We start from the raw sequence: 12,085 nt of genomic DNA on the forward strand, positions 1-12,085 counted from the left end.
ATTTTACTATGTCTTTTTCCTAACTGGTGGAAAGAAAACTGACTGCCACGACTGAATAATTTGGTCTGGAGGCATAGTTATTTAAGCTCACCTCTACTAGCATATTCCTGCTAGCGATTCCATACAATTATATGTGTTTATGCATCAGGCAGGAGACTATGTACCTTATCACTTAAGATTTTTTTTTTTTTTAAAAGTATTTTAACAACCATTCATTTCATAGAGAACTGAATGGCACGAAACTTTTATCAATTAAATGGAGGTGACACAGCTATTTTAACATTAGCTGGACAATAACAAGCCTAGGAAAATGAGAAAATGATTGATTTGAATGCAAATATGATTGCAGATCAAACAAGCAGGTTCAGATTTTGTTTTGGAAAAAAGTAGGGAGTAATACAATGAAAACTGCTGGACATCTTATTGTGGCAGGCTTTTTTTTCTTTCTGCAACTTGCAGTGTTAGTATAGAGAATTATTCATAGAGAAACTTTAGGTCATGAGATAGTAATTTCTGAAGATATAAGAAATTCAGGATTTGCTTCTTATTATTTTTTATCATGATAGTGCGCAGGCAGCACACAAAATCAGGCTTCTATTAAATTGTGCAACAAGTAAGAGCTATGAAAAGGAGACAAAAGCTACAGTATGAATATTCAAGTTTGCACAACTTGGTGAGTCACCAGCCCTGGAGGTCTTCAAGAAACATGTAGATATAGAACTTAGTAGCATGATTTAGTGGTAGACTTGTCAGTACTAGGTTAAAGGTTGGACCAGATAAACTTAAAAGGGTTTTTCCAACCTGAATGATTCTATGATTCTATAATTCTATGATATGCAAACACTACTCCAACCCTTCCTTTGACTGACCACAATTGTTTTTGTTTTGTTTTGTGTTGTTTTGTTTCTCATGTAAGATCAAAAAGAATCTCTCAGCAACACTTGTCATTAGGCATTTTGTGACTTCTTCTGTATGCATTATTTTTCTTGGCATTCAAACTTGGCATTTGATTCTTCAGTTCTTTCAACTGGCAGGAGATCTACTCTTTTCATTGCTCTTCTTTTTCCAGAAGGGACTTTAAAGTCACAACTTTTCTATTCAGTGTGCAGCTGCCTGCAAACTAACATTTTTTTCCTTTCTGTCATCTCCTAATGGTCTTCAGCTTGTTTAGAGTGATAATCTGATTTTGCTCTTAATGAAGGAATCAAGCTATGTACTATGAATCAAAACAAAACTACATTTCTGTAAATGTAATCAATTTTGCTGTACATGCAAACGGTAATAAAAACATTTATTTCTGTTACAGAGCTAGTTATATCAAGCTTTGCATGTATGATTTCCAGTTTTCATTCCTTTATGCCTTTCCAGCTTCAGTTAAACCCAGTTCAGGCAGCAAGCAATAGAAACTGTTATAATATTATTATATCAAATATTTGATTTGTAATAATATCAACATATTTGATATAACACAACATTAAATGCATTATAAAATATAAAATAATGAATTAGAATTTAATAACTTATAAATTATTAATTATAAAATGCATCATATCTAAGATTCTATACTTAAAGAATGTTCTTATTTTGTGTTAACAAAGTAGTATGGTTATCTAGCAGATAATAAGGAGTATTTATTTCACACAGCAGACTGGGGTAACCACTCAAACTGAGCCTTAATACAGTGGTATGTATATATCTAATAACATATTTTACTTGACTACTGTTTTTAGCTTGTATTAATTCTACTTGCTAACTAGCACAAGACAATAAATATGCCTTTCTTACTGATAACGTAGCAAAAGAGATTTTTAGATATGTCTTTGGCCCTAATGGATGAGTTGGTTTGAAGTGTTCTGCAGTAATTCATCTCATGCTCCTCCTATATAAAATATATTTTATTGGCAAAAAGTGTCTCAGGTTCCTCATTGTTTCTTATAGCTCCTACCTCTGCCAGCATTCAGATGTTGGCACTGTCTGGATCCCAGTGCACTTTACTTAGGGTTTTATCTGCCCAAAATTTGAAGTGATAAGAACCTAAATTCCATCTTAGAACTTGTCATTTACCTTTTCTCTTCTTCCTAGCTCTGTGCTAAGCATAACACAGCCAGACGTAAAGAACTGGTCTCTGCTTAGGAAGAAAAATTAAGTAATGTATGATCAAATAATCAGAAATAACTTTATCCATTTATATATAAATATAGGTGTTAGTTTTATTTCACTATATGTGTAAAAAAAAAAAAAAAAGCAAGTAGAAATTAAAAATAATGAATTATTTAATATTTAGACTGTATAAGTCAAAAAGACTTCTCTTAGAGCTGAAAATAGCTAAATTATTGATCATTATATTTAGGAAGCTTCACTTTTCTTGCTAGCTTTTTAAACAAACAGTAAAATTTCTGATAATACTGAAAAGCAAATGTAGCTTGATATGCAGTTCTTCATTTTAGTATTTAATGAGTCCCATGCTTTGGTGTTGTTATGAACCATTAATGAAAACAAAAAGAAATTAAATTTAAGCACAAATATTCTTAATCTAGTATGCATGAAGAGCTTTTTGTGTTGCATAGTATCACACTCAGCAAATATATTTCCTCTCAAATATATATATATATCACAAACTGATAAATCAATATCTATATTTTAAATTAAACAATGATGACATCTTGTGATGAAATCCTTGAATGGATTTACAGGAACTTTGGGCTGTATTTTCCTAATAGTGAAATCTTCATTTAAGTTTTCAGAGAAATCTCTTAAGAAGCACTTAGAGAGGCAGGGAAAGAAGAGAATCTGAACTGACTGAGTATACATGTATCATGAGAACTTCATCCACAGCATGTATCTGGAAGCAAAAAATATTAATCAGAGCTTTCAGTTTGTTGGCAGTACAGGCACTTGGCTGTTCACTGCAGATTTCTTCTGAGGGCAGGTAGCATTTCACATCTGAGTAGCTTGCAACTGAAATCAAAGCCAGGAGTGCTGACCAGGGAGCAAGTAATAACTAATCTTAACTAGAGATTTAAGACATGAAAAAAACATTTCTCCATAGCCTATAAAACCTTCCTTGCTGAGAGAAAATATAAGATGGTGTTGGTTATTGACCTTCTACTAGAAGTGATGTGGAGACATCTACACCACTTGGAACTTAGATGATAGTTGGTGTTAGATGATAGTTGACTCCTTCACAGGAGTCCAAATTTACCAAGTTGTAAAGTATCCTATTGATCACTATCATATGATAAACATTTACCTGGATCCTAATAATACTTCCAAGAATTATTCTAAGTAAATCAAAAGTGTTTTATAGGTCTCTGTGACAATGGATGAAATGTTTGAAGATTCAAGATATAACATTGCCTATCCTCTTCATTCTTTGTCAAATTACACCTTATTCTACACCCTAAATATAACTGCATGAATTCTAATCTGAGAGAAAACAAATTAAGAAACGTGGTGAGGACAAAAACCTTCATCCTAAAAAAAAGCAAATTGGACGTTGCTCTAACCCCTGAGAAAGATAGGATTACTGAAAACAGGATTAAAGAAGTGACTAGACAAAAAGTCATGGGTCAGTTTGCCATCTATCTTAGCTGTTAGTATACTAACAGAAGAAGAATGAGGAACAGGTAAGAATTAATGGAAGAATTAATGAGGAATAGACAAGAATTAATTGAAGATTATGACAAAGCTAGCATCACAGAGAATCTGTCATATATACTACATTAAAAGTCCAGTCATGTAGAGGGTATAAATTCTTCAGGAAGATGAGGAAGGGGAAGGAGAGAGGAAACGTTGGCTTGTGTTTTAAAAATATGTTTGCTTTGACATCATTAACATAGGATTAGTTTAGAACTGTTGAATGTCTGTTGGTATGCATGAAAGTAGAGAAGAATATAGTGGTTCTTGGTACATATTAGAAACAATAGAACTTGATAGTAATTGGAGACTTCATTATCATGGCAGTTGTTGGGAAAGAAATTACACTGGCAAGCTACCAAGGAAAACATGTCTCAAGAAAGTAGATGTCAATAAATTTAGAAAGTTTATTTAAAATAAATAAATAAATGAATCCCTAGGATGCAAGTTAAAGGGAAATTTGCCTGGAAATGTTCAAGACAAGGCTTCATGGGGCTTTGGGCAACCTGGTCTAGTGGAAAGTGTCCCTGCCCATGGCGGAGATGTTGGAACCAGATGATCTTTAAGGTCCCTTGGAACCCAAACCACACAGCTGTTGGACTGAATGATCCTTGTGTGTCCCTTTCAACTTGGAATATTCTATGATTTGAAAACATTACATAAGAAAATAGATGCAAAGTTTTAGGGTGCATTTTGCTGTAGCTAATCATATGAAATCCTATGTCGGAGATATGCTGTGGGGATTTCTTTTTCTTCTTTGTTTTTTACCTACTGTTATGAACACTTCACGGTGGCTTGCCATGCTTTCTGCTCAGCTGACAATATTTGCACTCTCAGCAAATTAGTTATAGCTGATGCTGTTTTGCCAGGTTTTGCTACTAGAGACTGGCCATTCCCAGCTCCAATTCAAGCAAAATCAGGAAAGGTCAAGGAAACCGGCATTTGTACATGTGAAACCAACACATGAGCAGTTATTTTCCTTGACACCCACCTGGATTGCAGCTGCAAGAGCTGCAGCTATGGCTGTAACTGGGAAAGGTCCTCAGCCTCCACCGGGCCTCAGACCCTTTGCACAAAGCAGAACCATCTTTTTGCCTTTTAAAGCTGGTAGTAGTTTATAATCAAGGGAATTGTTGGACAATATCAGGGCTAAATGGATGCATGCAAATAGAAATACGCTTTGGCCACCTTATGTGGCTGTCATACCAGGAGACTCCAGCTGAGCCCTTACCCTCATGCCTCTAATAGCCGACTTTGTCTCTGATGGTGAGTCTGAAGACTTGGCTAATTCTTTAAAGTTTCTTGGTGGCACCTGTAAAAAAGTGGAGTTTAGCAAGTAACCTAATTAGGGCAATGGCCCAGGTTGCACATCAGACAAGATTACTGCTACTCTATGTTTCTCTGAAATTTGTGGGTTCTTCAAAAGAGCACCACTAGCACGTAAGTATAAGCTGCACCAATGTGAAGAAAAAAAGTCTCAATGACCAGCTTGGTGAAATTGTCATATTTTCTTTCACCTTAGAAATAATGAGGAAGATTTCTCTATTTATTAAGTATAGTAGAATAATGCAAGCATGAACAGACAAGTCAGAAGTGCCAAAGCACTCAGTGAGATGCAACTAGCAAGAGAAATAAAGATGTAATATAATTATATTGGTATATTAATAAGGAGAAGAAAAAACAAAGAAATCTTTGGCACCATAAGAAGGGATAAGCTGCTCATAGTGCAGAGAAAGCAAAGTATGTAATAACCTTTTATCACATATTTCCTGAAAAGGTCATTGGTGAGCTTATGGCATGCACAGCTATCCTAGGGCTAGAACCTTAATGGTAGATAATGAAAGAACAGTTTTTATAGGTTACGTATCTTAAAATTGATTTTATGAACTTCATTTTGTGTTTCATAACAGTGTGAAATAATTTTAGACCTATTTGTTGTTTCCTAAGATAATTCTTAGGGAATGGGTGAGTTACCAACACTAAATGACAATGATGTAAAGTTTGTCTTTAAAAGAGGAGAGGAAGGGAAATAAGTAACAAACATGAATTTGTCAAGAGCAAAACTATTAAAGCAGTCAAATGCCCTGTTATGGGCAGATATCATATTTTGTAGATGAGGAAAGAGCAGTAGATGCCCAGTATTCTGACTTCAGCTAAGCTTTTGACATTGTCTCATATGTTTTTCTTGTAAGCGAATTAAGTAACCATGTGCTTTATGAAAATAATGTTAGGTTAAACAGATTAATCTTATCCTTAATGTCTAAATTTAGAATTCCACCATGCAGACAACATTGAATACAACTGAGCTAGTTATACAGAATGAGATAAGCAAGCATTTCTTCAGTATCGTATTCATCATCTAAATGTCTAAGCATAGAAAATGGCACTAGAAGTATCTAAAAAGGGAGCCTAGAGGACCTCCTCAGATGTAGATATCTAAAACTATCTGAAATGAATCTCCATCTCCTCCGTAGAACAATATTATAAGGGGATATATAAGGTGGGGTTTAATAAATTGAACAGCTGTGTGTTTTTCTTTTTTTTTTTTTTTTTTTCTTTTTCCCAACATAATAGATACTTCCACTGATCAGTAACACACATTTCGCAAAGGATTTAGAAAAGCTAATATGTTTAAATATCAGCCATCTGCACTTCTCTGGTAAAAAAGAAGAAACACTTCAATTTCATATTTGCTTTGCCTAATTATAAACATTTTTTTCTAGAATAAAAAAGGCATGCTTAGCAGTATTTCTGTGTTAGCTAGAGCCCAGCAGCTTTTCAGAGATATGTGATTCAGTTTACTCTTACAAGTCACTTGAAAGGGAATGATCAAGGAATTTTCTACCATGGAGGTAAACTTTTTAAACATGGGTAATGGCTATCATATCATCATCACGATTAAAGTAAGAATTGTTTCAAGTCAGAGCAATTAAAATAAAGACAAGGAAAATAATTAATAAAGGTCATTCCATATTGAGTTAATCAAAAAACAATTTAAGACTGAGCTAGGCTTTTGAGAGAACCACTTCTGTCAAATGTGTTCTAGCATGTGGAGGCTGATAGACAGTTTTATAATTCTGATAATCATTAGTTCTTATTTGGATGCTGTCCACAAATGCAATACAATCCACTGTAGTCAAGTTTTCTTTGTTTAGATGAGCATGTACCTATCCTTGAGTGCCCTCGTTGTTCCAACTAGAGGAATACAGGGTGTATTTTCCTGAATTATCCTTCAGTTGTTTGATCTGCATGGCTTGGGGTGTAATATACTAGAAAGCTTTTTTCTTACAACTGAAGGAAGTAAATTTCTTCTTACAGTTAGCAAGTCTGGTTTTCACAAAGTGTATTTTCTGCCTTTCTCTTTCTTTTATTTATTTATTTATTTATTTATTTATTTGAGAACAGTGCTTTACTCTCTGTTTGGTGATAATCCTAGTGTCTCATTCAACATCTGTGTCTAGATAACAATATCAAGACTCCAGACTTTACTCACTGAGACTACCTGAGGGAGTGCCTTTCAAAGATTAATGCTGATTGTTTCTGGGTATATACAACAACTATAACATATATGAAATCATCGTCAAGGAAGCTAGTACAATTGTAATGTAATTGAAATTGTACAGACCTTTGACTGCCAGAAGCAACGTGCTCAGCTTCCTCTCTTTCTTCTGTGTGTTCCGCTGCCACTACTCAGACATGAAGCCTTCATCTTCCCTAGTATGGTTCTGCCTATAATAGCTAACATTTCACTCCAAAGAAGTCCAACTTTCTTTTAAAAAATGAAGCCTTGTTAGGCTGGCCCTTTTCTGTTTGCTGCCATATGGTTGCAGTTTTGGCAAAGTGGTCTTCCTCCAAAGCTGTTAATATCCTCCCTCTTCAAGGGCAGAAAGCAGATAAAATATAAGTACTTAATTAAGCCAGAATTTTAATTAGGTATGTGTAGGCATGTTGGCATAAGGCAATTTTCACAGCGGTAAGTAATATATTTGAAAGTATGTACTTCAATTGTAATTTAGTGTCTGTTTTGCAGTAGTTCTTTCTCCTTTTAAAATCTTCATGTTGTTAAGCTAAGCACTTTGATAAAGTGAGTTTAATTCATGGATTTTAATAAAATGAGACATGCACCCTCTCACAAAGTGAGAGACCTCTTAAAGTTTGAACCCACAACTCTTAACTTTGCAATAGCCAATGATAACAACCAGACTGTAAAACAAGGATAGCAACACTTCCCTCCCAAATTCTGCCTTCTCATTGAAGTTGATATGCAGTGTAAAAAGACCAAAATATCTGTAGCATCATAAAGAGGAAAAAAAGAATAGGCAGAGGGATCCTGACTCTGTAGCTGAGAGAAAAGGGAGTTGATAAGAGCAGACAGCTCAGCAACTGGTCTCTACTCCCAGTGCTGTTTGATGCTCCATCAGTAGCAAATGCAGTTTAGATTTCTTAAACTGCAAACCTCTGAACTCTTTATCACCATTTATAGGACTGCATTGTAGGGAATAGGCCCATACCATTGGGTCCAATTCTGTAATTCCTTATATCTGTTTAAAACTCCAAAGTCAACATGGAATTTTAAGTCAGAATGGCAGACTTGTTGGGGTGAATTCAAGTAACTAAAGTCAAAATGAGATGTTATGGAAGGTGAAGGTGATGCTTGTTTTAGACAAAACTATTTTCAGTCACTCATATTCTCTTACAAATACCACTCGCTTTCACACTCAGTGCCTAAAGGTGCTGTGGTTTCTGTGTGTGTGTGTCCATCAAACTTGCATCCATGGTCAATTGTGTGTGATATAAAAAGCAAGAGTTGCTTACTATTGTATCATCAACACATCTGTTGGGTTGCTTTGATTAGCAATAACTAATAACTCTTTTGGATAGGTTTTAAGGAGTCAGCAGTTACTATGCTGTGATTGTTTTGATTCAGAATTTTTCTAACTTCAATGGTGCTCATTGTTTTTGCTTCCTTATCTTGCATATTTTAGGGCTAGAGTCCTGTCTTCCTTTTGGAATAACAAGGAGATGCATATCAATGTGCTGCAAAGTTGTTACTTTCCTCTTGTGTGGTGTGTAGAGTCTTTTGCTGGCAAATCATCCGTGCTCTTGTTTTATCAGAGTGTCTTCATAAAAACATTCCTTAGTATTTTATGATTGTCAGCTATGTCCTTTGTTACCAATGCAGACCATACTTGTAACCCTTTGTACCCCTATGTCTTCTGGTGGTTTCACACATGCATTTGTATTAATGCATCATTCATACCAATCTTCATATTTCATATAAATCGCTTCATTTCAAATGATTTCGATGGTCATTTAGGTGCATGTGATTGCCTAGATTATAACATAAAGGAGAACAGATGGCATAACACTATAATTATCTATAAGTATTTCTGACGTTTATTTACTGAGATCATGATAGTCATATTGCATTGCATGCCACTGAACTTACCCAAAGATCATATAAATTCTCCAGAAGAAATCATAAAAAATTAGATTAATGTTCTGTTGACTACTACATTGTAAAAGCCTAACAAGAGATAAAGATGCATCTGTTTTAATGATCCGTTGAGTACCAAAACAAACCTTACAGATGACTGGGCAAACTGCAGGATAATTGTAGAGCTTTTAGCTATGTTTTATAATAAACACAATGGGAGTTGGATGCAAAAAGCTGCAAGCATTTCTTTCATTTTCCATTATTCATGTATTCCTACTATATTGGCAATTTTACCCTGTAGTATTGTAAATGTAATATTCAGCTATATGCTCTTCATATACCAATTAATTAGAGTTGTTTTTGCAACAGCGTACTACAAATGAAGACAGACTAAACTGAAAGTACAATAAAAATGTATAAATCAGGTCATATTTACCCATGTAGGTGCTCTCATGACTTATCTTTTGCATTTCCACTGAGCTGTACATACTGTATCTTTTTGCACTGTATGGTTAAATATTGCCAATCTACATCTATCTAGATAGGAGATAAAAGAATCAACATAGGCAGATTGTTTGGAGACATCAGAACTTGAAAAAATGTCTTAAAACATTTTTGAGGTTATTTGCAGTAGGACTGAGGTCTTGCTGTTTCTCATTTGAAACACGACAGTCCAAGGGGAGTATTCAGAATCCGTGTGGTCTCTACAAGGGTTGTTTGGTTGGGTTTCACAAAGTGAATGTCAGAATGCTTGTTGGTGTACTTAAAAAGTGACAGGCTAATGGTGCCCTCATTCTACAATGCTCTCATAATCATTCTACTGTAATTCCAGAGGTTGAGGCATTTATTTCAAGCCGTGATAAATGATAGGAAAGTAAAATTATCAGATTACTTGAGATTTTCAGAAGTCCTGCTTAAATTTATTTTTTTACTTGCAGTTTAATTTGAACCTTGCAACTGTGTAGTCATTTACACTCATGTAGATTAATACTGAATTCAGCTGATATCACTGAATTGAACAGCATTTATTCCTTAAGATCGAGTTTAATATCAGGTTCAAAATGTATGTAAAATAGGATTTAGCACCTCAGTGCAGTTGAAAGCATCTGTTGGAAGATGAGGCTTTCACAGTCTGGCTAGGAAATACTTTAAAGGGAACAGAATATTCCTAACTTCTAAAACAGACTTTATGAAAACCATAAAATGATTATCAAGGATAAATCTCTAAAAGTTTGTTCACTATCTTTGTTCTTCTTTTGTCTGAGTTGAAATAGATACTACTCTTGTACTTGACCACCAAACATATGAGGGTTAGTGATTTCCTGACTAGTGAGACTATGATGGAATTTATCTTTCATAAAATATATAAAGATCTAAGTCTGCTAAAACTGAATTAATAACAGATTCTTGAAAGTTCAGTTGATTCACTCATCTTTCCTTCTTAATCTAGTAGTCCTTAGACTTAAATAGATATGAATCCTTGGAAGCTCACATTTCTAGTAATCACAAGAACATCACATGCTAGTTAAAAATGTTTGGCTTATTATAGAATTTACAGCACAGAATTGTTTCTAGTTTTAGTTCCACCTACAGAAAATGAATTAATTTAAACTATTAAACTAACTAAAGTGTATTCATTTGCTTTCTAACCCAGACTGTTAACCCAAGTTCGTGATCATAACACCAGAATCAATTTTCCTGTTTCCTTCTCATTTATTCAGAAATATACTGTTTGAACGCCTTAAAATCCTTCAAGAATTATTTGCTTTACTACTTTCCACCTCTGCTTCTAAGCCATGATGTAAGAAACTTCCCAGAACTTTGTTTTTCTAGTTTTTATCCACTGCTGCCTTTAGCTCTTTATTTATTTTTTTTTTTTGCATTACTACAAATCTTAGATGTCTGAGGTTAAATTATAGATTGCTAATATGAATTAGTATTAAATGCTAAGAATAGCATTTATTGTAAAATTGTGAATTGTTCTGATACCTACTTCTAAAGTTATATTTATTATTCATGAACATGCATAAGTTTGGATAAATATATCTTATGAATTCTGCAGTTTGGTTGTTTTTTCTATTTACAGGCTGTGATGGACCACCTCAGTTACTTAGTGCTATTCCTGTTTTCTGGTAGACTATCTGAAATCTTTTAGAGAACATAATTACGAAGAATAAATCTTCTTGGTACAGCGTTCATATAGAGACCAGCCATTCCTCTCAAATTTATATGAGCAAAAATCCATGTTCATGAAAGTTTTCAAACAGTGAATAGCAGGGAATGTAGCTGAACAGCTCTAGACCTGAATTTAAGAATGACTGTAGGTGTTATTTTTGATTATTAAAACAGATCTAGTTTTGATCTTGTTTTAGTATATTAATTATTGTTAACGTGTTATGAAATGTTAGTGAAACCAATCTGACTACTACATTTTCAGGTAACCTACAACCTGCAGGACCACTTGAGCTTTTGCTGAGATCCATTAGCCTTGAGAAAGAAAAAATGGAAGAAATGATGCCTGGAGTACAGCTAATTAAACTTGTCCAGGAATTTGCATTTCTATCATTCCAATTTCTAAAACAAAACATTACGCTTGAGCAAGTACAATGCCATGAGGGGTGGTCACAGTGTCTGTAGGCATCAGTGTAGATTCCTGAAGCAGGATCCTAGGCTCCATCTGTGGGTAGGGGAGGCCAATTCAGAGTTCCTACTCCAGAGTGAGAGTCGAGAAGTCAGGCGTGAAGGAGCTTGCAGACAGGAAGAGCAGGGTTTATGTAACCTCATCCATATGCAAACAGTCCAGTGAATTGCCAGAACTGCGGCAGCATGCCCACCCACTGAAGTAATGTCTTTATGTTCATTGAAAGATACTGCAGTTTTCCTTTGGTGTTGCAGAGCCTGTATTAGCAGGGAGAAACATTACAGAAAGTGGTCAGATTTCAAGGTTTTTGTACAATGAGGCAAGATCCTGTTGAGATCCTGACTTTTTGTGAAGGAGCAGAGAGGACCAGC

General features: G+C 34.8%; 1 protein-coding gene across 1 annotated transcript in view; it reads left to right on the plus strand.

Moving 5' to 3' along the window:
• ANKS1B (ankyrin repeat and sterile alpha motif domain containing 1B) overlaps positions 1-12,085 on the plus strand; it is a 433,323-nt gene that overhangs the window by 212,745 nt on the left and 208,493 nt on the right. The gene's annotated exons all lie outside the window — the stretch shown is intronic.

The sequence above is a fragment of the Aythya fuligula genome, chromosome 1, assembly GCF_009819795.1.
Source record: "Aythya fuligula isolate bAytFul2 chromosome 1, bAytFul2.pri, whole genome shotgun sequence".
NCBI lineage: Eukaryota > Metazoa > Chordata > Aves > Anseriformes > Anatidae > Aythya > Aythya fuligula.